At 38.1% G+C, this 18,838-nt stretch overlaps 1 protein-coding gene across 6 annotated transcripts in view; it reads left to right on the top strand.

Moving 5' to 3' along the window:
• Positions 1 to 829: 829 nt before the first annotated feature.
• TEAD1 (TEA domain transcription factor 1) overlaps positions 830 to 18,838 on the top strand; it is a 221,972-nt gene continuing 203,963 nt past the window's right edge. For 4 of the 6 annotated variants that reach the window (XM_034769982.1, XM_034769980.1, XM_034769983.1 and 1 more), the window contains exons 1-2: positions 831 to 1,128; positions 1,817 to 1,951. The gene's annotated coding sequence lies outside the window, so the exon portion shown is untranslated. Of the gene's footprint in view, positions 1,129 to 1,816; positions 1,952 to 18,838 lie in introns of all 6 variants that reach the window. The other 2 variants (XM_034769979.1, XM_034769977.1) reach the window with 1 other exon arrangement.

Raw genomic sequence — 18,838 nt, 5'->3', positions numbered from 1 at the left:
AACGAAGAAAGATATGTATTCTAATAATGCTCCAGGGAATGTATTTCGGAGGAATTGATTACATTAATAGGAGAAAGATAAAGACACAGACATAGCATTTGGCCTCAAAACTAAAGATGTGCAAAACTTCTGTAATGAAACCAGAAACTGGGACAATTTTATTATTTCAGACAAAGTCTGAAAAAAGAAAAAAAAATCATTGGTTTTGCCCCCAAACTCTGGCAATGCCCAAAACGGTGGGCTGAGTTTTGCCCTGTAACTTTGAATTCATTCATTTAGGTTTCGATTTGAAAGGGATCTTTCTGCAAACTTTTTCAGGTTCTGATTTCACTTGGTACCTATCTGATCTCTGCTGTAAGCAAAACTGAGGGGATGCAACCGTGCACAAACAAACCAGGGAAAGTTTGCAGGGACTCTTCTTAAAACTCAAAGTGCCTGGACTCTCCCAGCTAGAACAAAGCCAATCCAGGCTGCAATGACCCCCTTTTAGGAGCAGTCCTCCGCACTGCAAACCAGCTCCAACTCTGTGCTGCTCAGTGCATAGCCCCGAGCTCTTGAGGATGGCTGCAAATGCCTTGGCATGTGTGCGCTATCCCATTGCAGAGTGTCTGCTACTCAGGCGGCTACTGCTACTGCTCAGGTGGTTTTTCCTGTGACTCTCCATCAGTCCCCTCCCCATGTGATCTCTCCCCTCCCCATGGCTCCTCCCTCCTTAACCCCCCTCCCCTCCTGGACTTTCCTATGAGGTCACCAGCTGCTCCCTGGCTCCTCCCCCCTGCATCCCCTGCATGATGCGGGCCCAGACTCCACCTCCCTGTAGCGAGTCCGCTCCTCGCGTTCATTTCATTCCTCTCTCATTCCGAACATTCTTAGCATCGCTCGCGCCGCACAAGCCCATTCGAAAGCCCAACCCGCCCCACCACCGGCTTGGGCAGTAACTAATCACTTGAAGGGATTCAATAATCCTGCAAACAGCCAGCTATAGCCTAGATATAAATAGAGAAACTGCAGATTAAAAATAAACACGGGGCTATAAATAGCAACCCAAGCCCAGGGGGAGCTGGAAGAAGTTTGCAATTGCATTGCAAAGAGCTGGTGGTGGTTGCAAAGGTGGGGAGTGGAGTGGAGGTAAGTTTTGTGTGTGTATGTGCGAGTATGTGGTCGCTGCTGCTCGGAGGGAGCTGCTGCTATGCTCATCTCTCTCCCTTTGCTTTGTGTGGCTGGGAGGGGGGGTCTCCTCTTTTATTTGCTTGGAGAGCTATATAGGCAGCTATGGCCCCCCTCTTTCTCCTCCCAACCCCCACCTCCAATCCCTGCAGGTGATCTGGGGAGGAGGGTAAGGAAAGGGACTTGCGGGGGGGGGGGGGGGGAAGTTGTTTCCAATGGAGTTTTTGCTGCTTTGGGGTTGTAGCCAGAGCTGCAACAGGCGGCTGCTCCTCTGCTCCTGTTCCTCTCTCTCTCTCTCTCTCTCCCTCTGCTCCTTGCTGCTGCTTTCACTTAGTTGCCTGAGTCACTGCTTTGCAGCCTGGCGCTCGCTCACACACTCACACTCACTCACACACACACACAAATCTTTGACATTTTTCACATTTTTCATGAAGAAGGAAGAAGTTAGGAGCGGCCCGGGGCTTGCAAAATAAAATCCTCATAATAATCCAAACTCTCCCAGCGTTGTGCTCTGCAAAAGTGACTCGCTCTGAATCGAGGGAGCTCTTGGGTTTAGTGCCTCGAGTTTTGTTTTCCTTCCCCCCTTTTCTTTTCCTCTAAAAGATGAAAGAAGGAATGTTCTTTTTTGCTGCTTCTTCCCCTTCTCCAGAGCTGCTGCTGCTGCTGGTTAATTGCACATTCAAGTGGAAAATTTTCGGGAGTCAGCAGAAATATTGTATCCAAAAAAGACAAAGTCGCAGTTACAACAAAACCGAAGAGATTGTCCCTGGAAAACTTCCTTTCGGTAGGAACCATAGGGTTATTTATTTATCCTTAACCTTTTAAAGAGATCTGTTCTACAGATGCCCACGGTGCTGATCCAAAGGCAGCCTTTGTTTACAGAAGTAAAATTTGCAAAGGAAATACACTTTTAAGGGGGAGGGGGAAAGTTATATTACAACCTTTGTAACAAAATTAAAACAAAACAAAACAAAAATGAGAGAGATCTGTTTTCATCCATTAGAAAAGTTAAAGCTTCTACCTCTGTTAATCCCATTCATGATTTCCTCCCCTCCTCTCTTGAAATCTGTTTTAAATTGAATGGAGTTACTGTATAAAAATATTTATGAAACAATGAAATACCAGCCACCCCTGTTTCTCAGGAGAGTTGTTAACTTATTAGAAACAAGTGCCTGCCTTTGATTTGAAGAACTGAAAAGTGACCTCAATAAGTGCTGGAATATTAGGGAGCAGTTGTGCTCTACATTTTTTGAATATAAATGGTTCCCAATTTTTTAAAACTTTCTTACAGAACACCATCTAACAAAGTAAGAGCCAGGAAGCATGTGAGAAGTCACTGACTTTTTGTGATGTAAAATGTTATAGATATGAAATCCAAGCTGAGATGGTACAGCACCTGAAAAAAGTAGCTATACAGCTGTATTCCTGTCTAGGAAGAATAAATACCTTTCCCCCTATATTGATAAAGTTTGGAAACAGTGTTGCTTATTAGTAGCTTTTATAGTGATACATGCTTTCTGTATCTGGATTGTCACAGATAGCAGCTATATAATTTTAAAACACTGTTCTTTAACTGAAAGTTCTGATATTACGCAGTCCATCTTGGTATGTAAATCTATGAACTTGAATGCATCTTTTGGAAAAATTCAGCTAAACAGCCTGGAGTATTATATACAATGCAATATAACACAGTTAGTGATTATAATTGCTTTGGGATTTAATCCCAAATCCAGGATTTTTTATATAATCCTAAATTTGGAATGCCTGCCTGTAGTATATAGTATATTGCCATCTCTATAAATAGTTGGGGAATACCATTACAGGAGCATTAGACTGTGCTGGTGGTACACACTAAAACTATTTAAAATGATACAGAGACCAGGATTAAATTACGTTATTTTTTGAGGTTGATATATATGGATTTCAAATAGAAATGCCAGAATTATTAATCCAGTAAACATTCTTTGAAAAGTGAAATTAGAGATTTTGTTCATGGGGGGCCCATTTTTAATTGATAACTGCTTAAAGAATGTTTCCTTTTTGAAAGAATTATGTTTAAGCTTCCAAAATTTTTATCAGATATGTTTATTTTTCATTATTGCTCATTAAATATATATTTACCTACGGTACTGATTTTGAATGAGGTACTAATGTATTTTTTTAATGCATTAGGGGTAGTTATGTGTTTTATCTGATGCTGGTTTATATCAGCTGATCAAACAAAGATATTTTGATTGTAAGTTGTACTTCATAGTTTTTCTTTATAATAGTACTTTATTATTAAATGCACACAAAATATATTTTGAACTACAATTTCAAATGGTCTATTTAGCTGAAATAGTTATATTTTCACACTACAAAAAGCAAACCACAACATCACTTCAGATTTGGAATATGGCTTGACATTATGCACACTTCTTTCTCTGTCAGAGCGCAGAATGTGGCTAAAATAGAATGTGCACAAGGAGTAAAGCAGAGAGAAATTTTGATTTCATGTGAGCATTAGTAAGGACAGCATCTGCTTAATGAAGTTTAATTTAGAGTGGAAAGGAACAATCTAAACATAAGTGGGAACTGGGCCCTCAGTGAATTTCCAGTTGAGATTGTTTGTATTGTGGTGTGTGTTTGTGCGCAACATGCATGGTATAATTTGCAACTTGTTTCTCTCTCTCTCTCTCTCTCTCTCTCTCTCTCTCTCTCTCTCTGTGCCAGGACAGTGTACTGGTTTTGGATGGTATTAGAGTGGTTCATAGGCTTTGGTGGTCTTTGACTGAAGAAAGTCAAACTCAATTAAGTCATACTTGGAGGAAGAAAGAACCCTAGATTTCTTTTTTTAAAGCAATGATTATAGCAAAACTGTAAAGTGTCCCTCAAGACTCAGTACATTAAAAATAGTTTATTATAGACCCTTAATGCTTCAGAGAAGCACAAGTGTAAGAGAGACATCTTTTACTTAATGAAAAGATGAAGGTTAAAAATAACTTTTTGTAATATAGTATAATTGTCATTAATAAACCCAAATGTCAAGATAACTGAAAGTAGTTTCAGTAGAAATAACTTTTTTTTATTACATGGGATTATTTCAAAAGTATTAACTTTCTTTAAGCAGTTTTCAGTGTATTTATTTATGGAGAGAGTGTTGCCTTAAAATTTGTTTCAGAGTAGCAGCCGTGTTAGTCTGTATCCGCAAAAAGAACAGGAGTACCACAAGTACTCCTGTTCTTCTTAAAATTTGTGTCCTTCAAAAATTATAATTGAAAGTACCTTTTTTGATACATATATATATATATATACACCATTTTTTAATCCAGCCCTCTTCTTGACATGGTTATTTTATGTCTAATATTATATATAAGATGGTAGAACACAGACATTATCTTCTGAAAGCTATTCTATTATTTTAGAATTTAAAGATTTGTACAATCAGGCCCTCATGTTAAAGTCAACGGGACGACTCACACGAGTATCAAATGCTAAGATATTTACAGCATATGCTTTATGTACATTGGTGTAGTATGATATTTGATGTCTAAATGGAAAATCGAAAAGTAATAGTTATGTTTTTACATCTTTATTAATCAGCAGTGACTTAAGTGTGATACCCTCATCTCATAACCTAGTTATAAAATGTGCAGGATGCATTTCTAGTCACAGTTAGTCAAATCAGTTCTGACGGCAAATGCAGATTCTAGGCAAAGTTTGACTTTTTTACAGTGATGTAAATTCACGGTAACTCCATCAACTTCATTAGATGTATATAGGTTACACTCATGTAACTGAAAGTATGGTTTGGCCCTCCAAACATAACACTGAAAGCACCAACCTTGCAAGGGGCCTTTATTTATATGAGTAAATAATAACTCATTTGAGGATCTAAATATACAGGGTTTGGGATTTAACTGCCATTTTGTCACTTTGCAGTAATTTGCAAGGCAATTATTATTAGTTGCCTTGAGTATGAAGGTTGTATATTGCTAAACTACAATCATTTACTATTTGAGTTTAGTTATGCTTGAAAAACTTTTAGTCGAGTGCCAGACTTGAGAAGTCAATCAGCTGGCTAAGAGGAAGATGCAGAGTGCTATTAGAGGTTCTGTTGCAGCCTACACAAATACTGTACTATTTAAATGATAGCCTGTGCCACCTGAATGAATCAATTACAGTATTTCTTGTAAAGCCAACTGATTCTAGGCCACAACTAATGACATGTTTTGCAAAGTAAAAAAAATCTGTAATAAATGGCCCACTTAGGGCTTTATCCCTTACTTCAGTTTTTGCACAAAACTCCCTTTGACTTCTGTATGTGGAACGAGGATGGAATATTATTTCCTTGAATAATTTTGTGTTTGGATTTTATGATTGCTCATTTCCAAAACATAAAAAGCGCCTACTTCAGTGCACTGAAACACCAGTTCCAAATTCCAACACCAAAATTAATCACTTAGAAGTACAGACAGAACTCTGCTGATTTAATTCTTCTGATGCATATAGGTCTTTGTGTGAAATCCTGATCCCACTGAAGTCAAATGGGAGTTTTGCCACTGACTTCAGTAGAGCCAGGATTTCACCTTTTGTGTAAAACAGGTTAGGCAACTTTAAAAAACATATATTGTCAAAGACAAAAGGCCACCATGTCATTTTTGTGAAGCAGAACTGTCTGTTTGTTTACAAGCCTTTGCCACAGTCTGATCCATAAAAACTTATTTGACTAGATATCTTACACAGGGAGAGTATGTATGCTCCACAGACACTGAACCACTAATCTTGTACTATATGCATTTATTTGTTGCCTGCATTTTTGTAGACTCATCAAGAACAATATGAAAATCCATTTAAAGTTTGAAATGTTCAGGGAAACTTCCATAATCATTGCGGAGATGCAGATCTTCCTTCTCTGCCCCTCCAAATTATTTGAAGGTTCCCATTTTATTTTGGAGCTAGTCCAATAAAGGTCTGCAACTTTTGGTTCTTTGTATTTTAGCCTTCGTTTACTGGAGCAACGTGATTATCACTTCTACATCCTGTAGTGTGGGTCCAAGTGGCTTTCTTAGATTTCTAGCTCTTATTAGGTCTTCATTAGACATTTTTAGTCTGAGGTGTACTGTATGTTGTAGCAGAAGCATATAAACACAAAATGAAAGTTTGTTTGCTAGCACATATCTGGTTTCAAAAGATAGAATTTGGAACCTCAGTGTATTTGGGGGGGGAAAAAAGTTCAGGATCTTGTGTAAAATGATTAAAATGCTATTGACCGAGAATCTAAAACAATGACGAATGCTGTTGTTTTTACAGATACATAAACTGAAAACTGCTGCTAATGATGGGAAATGTTAATTATGTGAGAACATATTGAACTTATATTCTCTGGCATGAACTTTTTTAAATGCATCAACTGTGCTGCCTTTTATGCGCACAGCTTTCTAATTATCATAATTCAGTACAGCTCTGGCTTTTGGAAGGGGTTCAAGTGCAATCGCAACTTAACATGAAAGGAGATTTTTTAAAAACTGGAATGTTCAAGAATAACTTGAAAAGATAATCTAAAAATGCTATATACTTAGCTGGGTATGAGTAAATAAATACATGTATTCCTATAACTGGCTACCAAAGTAAATATGATTATTAGAACAGATAGTTCTCTGTGTATCTCATTATCTCATTCACACACATACAAACATAACTCAAAACACTTTTTCATAATTGGATACCATAGGTATCATATTGGTAAACAGTATTTTTTATTTTGTCACAGTTCTTGGAAGGATACATGAAGTAAGTGGATAACCATATTGTTAAAAAGACACTTTCTGAAACAATGCAGAAGTAAGAAATGTAACTGCAGCATTATGAAAAAAAGAAGAGTTAAGAGATCCTCATGATTCTTCAGTGTAAACCAGATGCTAATCTGTTGCTTATACTGCAGCTCCACTGTAAATCATCCTTATCTATCACTATTCACACCTCGCCTCTATGGCATTTGACAGGGCTGTAACAATTCCAATTCTTTCAAATGTCTTTAAAAGTTCTTAAATGAGGGGAAAATAACTTACTTTTAACTTAAACTTGAATGATCCTTTCACATGCGTTTTTTGCTTGTTTGTTTTGTAAGTACCAAAGCATTAGGTTTGTCTGTTTCAAGCTTAAAAAGGAAAAGACAAGTCTGAAAAAAAAATCACGTCTTACCCTTTTTACTACAGTACATGCTACATTGCGAAAATGCAAAGAAAACCCCAGTGAAACAAAATGACTTCATTTGAGCTGGCACTTAAGAGCAGAATTCACTTCCATAGTGCTGAAATAAAAGAAGCCAAGTGTTTTAAATAGCCACTCCCCTAGGCCAGAGTGTTTTTTAGAAAAGCTCATTGTCTAGATTTGAGCTGTAGCAGTATGTCTGCCTCTGTTAAATCTCCCAAACCAGACAACGTGGATTTCTAAAGTTGACATCTGGTTTACTCTTTGTTCACCTGTTTAAAAAAAATGCAAATAGAGGAGCAAGCCATTGCCCTAGAGCTCTTAAAAAAATGCCGTTGACAGTTTGTCAAATAGTGCTTCCAGTTTAAATCTGCAGTAGCCTATTGTTATGCCAGCAACAGGCAACAGAAGTTGTGGCACCATATGGCTAGTATATGCTTCAGATAAGCTATCTTTAATTTAGCTTATCAATAGCGTTTTGATATGCTTCATGTTTGAATCACCAACTATTATGGGCTTTGGGTATTTTTGGTGCCAGATTATTCCTTAACATTATAGGCATTGCAATTATTCCCTTGGTGGAATCTCTTCATCTCAGTGATGCTGTTGAACAATAGTGCTTGTTTTTGGAATTAGCCAGTACATTCTTTACATTGTTGTCTTTGCTTTCAGTCATGAGATTATAATTTGGGAATGCTGGTTCAGTCTTGACATGAGAAAATGTCAGAGCAGACTAAAAGAAAATAGGAAGTACATTCACACAGGTCTGACAAATACAGTAGCATGTAGAATGCGCCCCCAGTTTAAAAAAATAGTGTTTGTAAATTCGCATTTAGTAACAAAGGAAAGGAAATATATTTTTCTTTTATTATGAACAATTTCCTTTTTTTAAAAAAACAGCTGTGTCCTGCAACTAACTTGCAATTTTAAAGTATTATATAAACGTCTGAAAATCATTCCATTTTCCACATCCCCGATTCCATCTTTATTCTTAAAACAAATCAGCCTGGCAAAATTTGTTTGTTACTATCAAGGCGCTGACTAGATCTTTTGAATATTGCTTTCAAGATAGACTGAAAACTTCCTACAAGGCTCTGTGGAAACTCCTTCATTCCCAGTTTTTTCTAATCAGATTGCCTCTTGTAGCAGGAAAATAACAGTTCTAACAGAGTCATCCATTCAAAGCTGGATGGATGTCCTCAGGGTTGGATCTTTCTGCATTACTTCTGACCTTGTCACAGATTCCTCTCCTGCTTCTGCCTCTATGGCTTCATCTCTCTTTTTGCTTAAAGGGCACCGTGTCTCTATCTTCTATCTTCTGTTTCTTGGCTCCTCTTCTCTTTCTGCATACGTTTCTGTGCTCTTGGGCTTCTCTTTATTAGGCACTCTCTCCTTGAGATGCCATTTTTCCTGTTCTGTCTGTCTCACCACTCCTTTCCTATCTCCTCTGTGCCCACCACAGTTCTCTTCTCCAGTCACTTTCATGCTTTCTCCATCTGGTCTTTTTTGCCAGTCCCGATTGCAGCACTTCTTTTTGAATACTGATTATTTCTGAGCATGCATTACTTTGTTTATAGTGCCTTTGGTGCTCATGACATGTTACTGAGCAGTAAGAGGATAAGGTTCTTGCCCAGAGGAACTTATACCCTACATTTAAACCAATTCACTGATTCTGCCCTTCAGTGACTAGAAGGGGTCAAAGAGGAGGGATACACCGTCTTGCTCGCTGTATTGTAATCGTAGTTTAAAAACAATGTAATTGTAAAACCAATTCTAAGTAAAAATAGTTCTCAGGGAATATGGTAGATTGACAATGCAGGAAGCAGGACAATATTTACAGACCAAGTATAGATCAATCAGCGACCCCTGACTGATCCTCATCAATGTGGCCTGAGTACTAACTTGATGGGGACACCTTTAGTAGTAAAAGCATAATTCACTGCCTTTGGCCTCTCTGCTGAGGCTGCCAACAAGGGGGTTTAATTGTGCTGGGAGATTTATGAACTCTGTATTTTGAATCTGGTTTGGAAATTACCAGATCATTTTAACTGGGCCACCAAAAAGCTCAGGTAGTCTTTGGTGAAATGGAATGTTTTATGGTCAGATAGTAACAACTTTTGGGAACTTCCAACCTGGTACAGATCTGATCAGTGATCCCTCACTTGATCTGATGTATGTAGGGCAGATTTTAAAAGGTTGTTAAGAAACACCCCTGTCCTTTATACCAAATGGCCAGTGGATGTGGAAGACCTTGGTCCAAATCCCTCCTCTAAATAATTTAGAGCAGAGACTTAAACCCATATCTCCCAGGTGAGTACCCTAACCTCTGATCTATAGGATATAGTGAGGATTTGAACCCAGCTCTCCCACATCCTGGGTGAGTATTCTGACTATCAGGGCATAAGGGGGTAGTTAATCACCTCAGGGTTTTTTTTTTTTTTTTTTTTTTTTGAGAAAGGGCTGGCCTGGCTTAGGCACCTAACTCCAGGAGAAAGAACAGGAGTACTTGTGGCACCTTAGAGACTAACAAATTTATTAAAGCATAAGCTTTTGTGGACTACAGCCCACTTCTTCGGATGCATACTCTGAAATCTAACTCCAGGAGGAGGTTCATGGCTGTGAATCCCAAGTGGAGATACGCACTTAACTCCCCTTGAGTGGGCAGGGCTTAGGATACCCCACCCCCCCTTCAGTGTTTCTTACTGGCTAGCTTAGGTGGCTCCCAATCAGCTTGCTGGCTTTTGTGAATCCCCTTTTGTGCCTAATTCTCCTCATTGATTGTACAGGGAGCCTGGGTGCCTAACTCAGGACTATGGATTCTGTGGGGTTGCAGGGCCCCTAAAAGTTAGGAATTGCAACACTGGTGTTGCAATGCCCAAATCCCCCTTGTGAATCACCCTTTGTATCTAAGTGCTTACAGATGAAAGGCTTGCTATCCAGTCTTCAGTCCACTGACCCATCTTGTCATCTCCCATGTTGGACTGATGGGACAATTAAAATGTAACATCTGTATTTTCTAAACAAGTAAGACAAGTCTTTACAAGGTTTGATTTTGTGGTTAAATTTTAGAACCCAGGAAGTTTGAGTTAATTTGGTATCTACTTAAGTGGGTTTCCCCAACCCTTGCTTGGATACAGTTTTTGTTGTGCAATAGCAAATCCGTAGCTCCAAATAAAATGTATTTCATTCTGTAAATTTACTATGATTTATGTATAGTAATTTCTTTCATCACTTCTTGGAATGTTTAGTGCATGCCCATTGATCAGTTACAAAATATGCATTTGAAAGGGCATATTGTAAAAGCAGGGTTTAAAATATGCAACTTTACATATCCAGTTCCTATTTATTAGGTTGCAGTGTCAGTCATATTTTTTGTTGGCAAAACAATGCCACATAACTCAGTCTCGCAAAACCTCTAGAAACAATACAGAAAAGGACTGAAGAATAACAGAATTATTATAATTCATAGTATGTTTGGAAAATTAACTCATGTCCTGGCCTGTGATATGTTGGAAACAAATTAAATAATCCTTTTTTTTTTTTTTAGGTAGCAGGCTGCTTTTAATGGTTCTTCTGTATTAAGGAAAGTACAGTATTGAAGGTTATTTATTTCTGGGCATGCAGCAGGGGGTGAAGAGCCTGCAATTCAGCTAGCAAGGCCTCTGTGCCCTGAGGTAAACTCTATTTCACAAAGGGAATTTTGATTATGGTCTACTGCTCTGTAGCATAGTGGAGGCTTCAAGAGGCAAGTGGTAAATGCTACTAAAGAAAAAGCTGGATTGGAGCCACTGACGTCATCTAAGTAAATCTGCTGTAGGACTATAGCCATAAAATGACTGCCAGCCACTGAGCGCACTTTGGCCTTTTCTTGTCAACTGTTTTAACTGCTTTTTTTTTTTTTTTTAAAGTAACTGCATTTTGTTTTCTTTTTGTGTGCAAGTCCTGTACATGTTGAAAGTGTACAAAGGCAAAGGAACACCCCCTCCGACACCGTACAGCCGCATGTGTGTAGCTACAGATTGCCATTCAGAAATAAAAAGTAATCCAGTACTTTTCCATACATGATGAGAGCAGAATTAAGCTTCCCTCTCAAGCTGTTTCTTAGGTAAGAGGCTGGCAGTTCAGGTTACAGTGTACTGATGAGATTTCTGTTGCAAGCAAAAATGTTTTTGATAGTTTAACAAGCATGCTTTCTTCTATGAAATAAATAATAAAATAAAAAGATGACTGGCTGTGAATTCTGTATTTGCACAAATGATTTCAGGAGCTTAAGATCCAGTGGACTAGCACTGTAGCCATTACTTTCAGATTGATCATTGCAGTGCTATGAAAATGGAACTTTCCCCAATTTACTGTCACCAGCTGGTCCCCGATTATACATGGTTACATAAATCATGTATCAACAATAGCAACACTAGAGTTTGTTGATTAAAATATGGCTGAAGATATTTTTGTATGTGGGGGGATAATATCTAAAAATACATCTAGTATCCCACCTGTCCTCCACTTCTGGGAAGTTTAGATGGGTCAGGATCGCAGCAAAGATATTAGGTTTGGTTTGTAGCTTTTGAATTCCTTGTCAGCATTCTCTTGGAAGGCGATCACATTTTTCCAATTAATTTGGGAGGCATTTTTTGTACATGTATTTTGAGTCACTGTTAGGAAAGTAAAAATGGGTGTATAGTGAAAAACATTTGTAATTGTTTAGATAATATTTTTCCTCTAAAATATTTTTATTCCTTTAAAATAGAAATTAAGCATAATTCAGCCTGGTTTTTGAATTCATGAGTCTTATGATCAAAAACATATTAAAACCAGTATCTTATCCATGAATCATTAGATGAGTCAGTTCCTGAAACCACTATACAAGCCTCATGGTTCTTGGCTACAACTGAACGCAGGAAATCCAGGCTTCAATAACTTCCTTTCTCAGTACTGGCTATGGCGGTGTTAGTGGTTAGTATATGCTGCTCTTGTAAGCAATCGGAAGATGTATGTCTGAGGAACAAAGGCACTCAAGTCAATTTGCTGAAACTGTTTATAATTTGTGGTCTTGATTTGGATGGCTGGATATATTGGCATATACTAGATTATGTGCAGCAATCTCTCTTTTTTTTTTTCCAGCAGTAAAATTCAGAATGTAAACTGCAGTGAGCAAAATTCTTCGACAAAACCATTTGACCAATTTTTCAAAAATCTTTGATGTTCCAGAGATTTTTAGTGCTATCAGAAAAATAACAAACAGCAATGCAGAAAGGCTGAACACTTAAGAGTGCATTTGAAATGTTTATTTAAGTTATTTTGTTTTTATTCTTTTGTAACAAACTATTTTATGCTGCTTCAGTGTTCCAAAGGAACTTTAAAAAAAACCCAGCCAAACAAACTTGGAACTTGTAAAACAAAAACACATGATTTGTTTTTCGGTCTGTCTTTTTGCTGTGAAAACTGTTTGCCTCCTCATAACCAAGGACACGCTGATTATCTCTATCTCAGTACAGCCATGTTGGCTACAGAATCCATCTCTTTGAATATGAAGTATCTGTACTACCACAGACACTTCAACATCTGTTCAGGTGAAAGTAATTTTTACCTTTCCAGGCTAAATGGGTGAATTTCAGCCTTGTTGTAACTCGGATCTGAATGCATTTAGATCAGGAAAGAATTTGGCCTATTATATTTTTCTTAAATATTCTGAAAGATAGCTTGGTATCTTTATATTTTGGCTTTCAGTCATCAACTCTGTAATGGAAATAATTAGCAGCTCCAAAACCCCAGCATCTACCTATCTTTAATTCTTCTTCTTTCTTCTCTCCAAAAAATTGTCCTGCCATAACAAACATATAATACAAGTATGGAGAATAGGAATGGTCTCATGGCTACTTGGAATACAAAAAAATCATCAAATGCAGCACCGATTAAAAACAAATAAAAGTTGAAGCACTGTAATTTGTAAGAAAAGAATCCTACAAAGCTAATATTTTTCTTTCAAAGTAATCTTTTAAAAACAATTTAGAGTTTTCAACAGCTTAAGAAATATTGATCTCTTCATTTACATAAGCATCATGATTATCCAAGAATTAACCTACTTTTATTTTTTATTTGTTTTTGCTTTAGGTAATATGTGAATAAACCACTTATTTTGTAAAGCATTCTATGGGCCATTTTCTCTGATGAGGGTTACTGCAGCCCCAGTGAATGAGGAGGAGCTGTATCATAGGGGTCTCCCCATATATCAATAATGTTGAGGGTTGGAGAGAGGTCATGAGGTGTAGCAGTCTCTCATGGTAGGTAAGTTTCTTTGCCCTGATGGCCACCATGCTCTGCAAGGTTAACGGCTCTGTTTTGAAGCTGTTCGCACGGTGGTCACGCTGTAGGCCAGTGTAGCCCATTCAGTTTTCCCAGCTGATTGAAACCCAGAAGGAACTTGGCATCGTTCCCAGGGAGGTGCAGTGCTACCATTGTCTTTCCGCCCAGTGGTCAGTAGGTTCTAACTGTTGATGGGCGGTTGGATTGGTGTGGACATGGATTCCTGACAGTGATTTATGGGAACTTCCACAGTTGCAGAGAACATCCCAACCAAACAGCTCTGTTGCTATGGATGTACCAATGACAATTTGTCCGATGACAATTAAGGTAATGCTGTCAAGTCACTTGGACCCTGATTTAATTTACTGTAAAACTATACACTGTGCTAGGAAACATGCTCACGGTTCCACTAGTGAATGTTGCTTTGGGGTATTTTTCATTTAAAATTGCATGTTTTAGCAGCACTGAATAATAGTGCATTTGCCCAGTACAGGATCAAAGAGCACATGAAAGGCCTTCTTCATGTTAGTGACCACACGATAGGCAATTTTTTTTCTCTATCATTCAGTGTTAAACAACTGATTGTTTAAAAAATAATAATAATTTAAAAAACCCTTAAAATGGAATAAGGATCATGTTCCTATTATGATCTAAAAGTTTAGAAGCAAGTTAGTCATGTGTTAAAAGACTTGTTTGTCTTTAATTATTTCAGTTCTAAGGAAATTAGAATGATTTAGTATCGTTTTCCTGTTTTAAAGATTTTGCATACCAGAGTTTTAATACATAAGCTTGCAGGTTACTTTTTTGCCCACACTTTATATGTGTTTTAAATCTAACATTTTATGTGTGAAGTATCGATCTGAGAAGCAACTCTAATGTGAATTTCAGCTTGGGATTAGAGGCCTGGGGCTTTGAATGCTTACTATCTGTAGACCAAGTCGTCACTGGCCAGTGATTGATTCATTAATTAAAATCAATTTAAATGGATTTGTAAGCCTCATGTAACAGATTATCTTATTAACAGCATAGAGGAAGGCAGTGTGATCTGCAAGGAATGTGTCACTGTAGACAAAATGTAACATGATTTTATGGGAGAATTTCATGAATTTCTGCTGCCTTAAGTGATCTATGCAAATGAAAGAGCCTTGCTTAAATTCTACATTAAACAGACTCTTCCTGTTGAACATGTTTTTTATTTTTAGTGAGTCTCCTCCAAAAGACTTGCCTTTAATCTTAACCTGTGTGCGTATGTGTGCTTGTGTGTGTATTCATGCCCACAAGGACACTTTAAGTATCACCTAGCGCCTGACAAATTCTGGTCTTTGAAATTCCTGCAGAGACTCTTCTAGAGCAAAGGAAAACATACCCGTGTTTTTCTTTTCTGTTTTTGTTTTAAAAAATAACAACAAAAATGATTTCAAAGTTATTGGAAAACAAAATTTCAGAAAGAACATCTAATGACGGTTAATCCATGATCTGCCTGCTCAGCGGTATGGTCTAGGGAAGATGCTTTGGAAGCTGGAGGGGCAATGTGGACAGAGAGAAACGGTGGCAACAGTGAAAGTGGTGTCATGATAGCAAGGAAAGGCTCCCTTATTAGGAGGAGGACCCAACTTTTCTTTCGTTTTAAATTAAATCTACAACTTTTGGCAGGAACTTCACTTTTAAAAAATTCAATGATTTTTTTCCACCTCCAAATCTCGAGGCCGTCATTCCAGGCAATGGTGAACTTCGATAGATTTTTATTTCTTGTGATGGAGTCTCAAGAGTGCCCAACTCAGCTGACATTGAGATCAGTGGGAGTTTTGCCATTGACTTCATTTGGGACGGAACTGTGATCAGAATTTGATGATTTACATGAAACTTCTCAGCAATGCCAACTTTCTCTGTTCTCCCCGGTCTAGCTTACCACTTCATGCTGCTCTAACATGCAAGAGTTTAAACTGCTCTTGCTTCAGTGTTGCGTCTGTTCGCTTTATAACTCTTCTCCTTAATTTATCCCTCTTGTTCCTTTGAAGTTAAGGGGTGAAATAATGACCCCATTGACATCAGTGGCAAAACTCCTATTGACTTCAGGGGGCCAGGATTTCACCCAAAGTCTCTTTTTCACCAGATGTATTGGAGCTCTTTTTTATGTCTGTTCTAATAGATAGAAATAAATTGTTGATGCCAGCTGAGTTTTACATGACCTTTTTGTTGTTGGGTTGTTGTTTTTTTAAAAGCAATAACTCCATGTAACTTGGAAGTAGTTCACGGAAATTATTCCTCTAGTGATTCTTTAAAACCAAATGGTGCTAGTGAGGGCTGTCACATGGCTTCCTTGTCATTTGCATTACGAGAGGTACTAGCCTTTTTGTGGTTAATTCTGAAACTATATTTCCATCGTAAACCCAACTTTGATCACTTGTAGCCAAAATGAAACCTGTCTGCCTGAAATAATACAACTTGATCTTTTACCAGGATAGAACAGTTCTTTATTGTTTGAGGAAAATCACAAAAGTTGTTTGGGAGATTTCATTTCTTCATTAGTGTCCCACTTACTGGCTGACCTACCTCTCCAGAGTGCCTGGTCCAGGATCCTCACTGGTATTTGACCGCTAGCTCTTGATTTTGCTGGTATTCCCATTATTTGACTGGTGGAGATGTGAGAGGAAAGATCATTTCTTTTACAACAGTCCTGGGGACATGTCCACCCACTGGCAGCCGTTGGGTCAATTTAGTGGGAAGACAAGAAGAAGCAGTAAGAGGTTGGAGAGGGTAGTGACAACAACCGGCAGGATTCCTCTGTAAGCATGTGCAATTTCCAAAAACCACATCGGGCATATAATTTCTCAGCTGTGTGGCCGACCAGCTCCTTTTTCTCCTTCTGGGTTTCTGGACTGAGGCTTTAGGGTTAGTGTGGAGTCAGATCACCATGGGAAAACTAAGACAGAGATCACACTGTGGTACTCTGGGTTAGGCCTGGGTCTGGAAACCAGCATTTCGATTTGCTGTTTCACTTTGGCCAAATCATATAAACCTCCACGTTTTCCCATCTGTAAAAATGGGGATAATTTGCACCCCGGAGAATGATAAATTAGCTGTTGTTTGTACACTGCTTTGAAAATGGAAACCCACACAATACATACGTATTACTACTCTTTATTATTATGAGACCCCCTATGGCTTGGAAAGGAGCTTGGAAATTCTCAGACTATCCCTGTTGAAAAGGACTGGAAGGGAATAGGGGAGGGATATGCTGGGCTGCAGCATTTTCTTGTAGATTTAAAACAGAAGACGAGAGAGAGAGAATATACAGAGCTGCAGTGGAGTTTAGCAGTGGGGCACTTAAGCTCAATTGCATGGTAAACCAGCCAGATTTTCCCAAGGCTACGTAGAAAGTCATTGGCATAGAATGGTGTAGAACTGTGAAGGAGACTGGGAGCCAAGCCTGTTCTAACATTTACCAACAAATAGAAAGTGCACCGACTTTTCCTTCAGTTACTTCATTTTACATTTTCAGTCCTAGGCTACTGAGAACCACAATTTCAATTAATTGACTTTCTTCAGTTGAATGTATACAGTAGGATTCTGGCTAAAAGGAAGAAGACATTGTTGGTGAATAGCTTTTAAATGGCATACTGCATAACCTGCCGTAATGACTTCAGGGAATGTTTTCAATTCTACATTTGTCTATACCGTGAATCTTAGTAACATTTGCCTTGTATCAAGGCAGCAAAGATTTGTGTGTGTGTGTTGCAAACATTGTGAAATGGTTCTTACTTGTCCTAAAAATTATAAATAGTTCAGTTGGTTCAATTATTCCTTTTGTAACCATACATTTTATAATAAGTCATAGTTACAGTGCAGTATTGTATGAAATGCAATTCAGTTTCTAGTAAAAAAATTTCCATGGTGCTATATATGAAGGTCAGTGGTATGTAATTGTCTGGTGGACTGGTGACAGGTGCTGTGTAGGAAGTGTTCTTGCCCTTGACACTACATGTAGTAATTAAGCTAAGGGTCTATTATAAAAAGTGTGGAAAATACATTACTTTTTTTTATAAATACTGAACTTGTCATAATGTAATTTAGTAATACCACATTAAATGTGTACTGATGCCTTAATATTCTATGTCAATGTTTATATATTGCATATTCAAGGAAAATGTATTTGGTGTAAAGCCTTTAGTTTTTATGAATGCAGAATTTATCTTTGTGCATTGGACTGTATAGTCTCCTTTTTAAGAGACGGGGATTTGACACTTGTTTTCCTGTCCTCTGTGGAAAAAAAATGCAGCAATCACCAGCTTATGGACTAAAGAAACATTCATCAGTTGATTATATATATAAAAAAAAGGAGGGGGGGGCGCTAGGGCTTATTGAAGTAGAAAAGTAGTTTTGAAAAGAAAATGTTTGATTAAAAACACTTCAAAATGTTTCCCTTTGTCAGATTTTGACCAGGCATCCTTATTTTACTAAATTATTACAGAATAAGCATATTGAAAAGCTATAGTTTTAAAGTCTGTTTTGCCCTTGTCACATCTATAGTAATTTGAGTGGGGCCTTCATTATGCAAGTGAGACCCTATTGTATGTAATTCTTCTGCACTGCATTAAAGCTGCCATAAATAATAGGAGAGTTTAAAATGTGAGGGATTCCTGTGCGTGAAATGTTTTTATGTGTGCATATGTAACAAATAGCTTGGAAACAAGACCTTGATTGTGAGTTGCACTGATTCAATCTTTGGGTGGAATAATCTAGACTGAATAAAAAAAAAGTCTATTTGGGGTGAAATCATGGCACCATTCAAGTCGATGCCAAAACTTTCTTTGACTTCGATGTGGGCGGGATTTCACCCTTGAGGCTTAGGATGGTGCGAGCCAAATCCTGTTTTGCCATTGATACCTGTGAGACAGAAATGTGGCCATATGTTGTATTTCAAATGGCTGTCTAAGAGCGAATCTGATTTATCCTCCTCTGAAGCATTAATCTCTGTGTTCTTATGTATTGGGCCAATATCCCATTTCTGCTCCCGTCACTTTGCAGTCTTCAGGTAGAGGACAGAGGCTGAATTCTGGATGTATAGGACCGGCAGAGAATTCCCCTAGTGCAGGGGAATTCTCAGCTGGCATAAAGGTTGAGACAGTTTCTCCACTAGCTGCCCCTCCGTCTTGGCATCTGGGGTGCGGGC

The sequence above is a fragment of the Trachemys scripta genome, chromosome 4, assembly GCF_013100865.1.
Source record: "Trachemys scripta elegans isolate TJP31775 chromosome 4, CAS_Tse_1.0, whole genome shotgun sequence".
NCBI classification, from domain to species: domain Eukaryota; kingdom Metazoa; phylum Chordata; order Testudines; family Emydidae; genus Trachemys; species Trachemys scripta.
The sequence above is the reverse complement of the archived record's forward strand: the minus strand, read 5'-3'. Positions and strand labels throughout refer to the sequence as shown.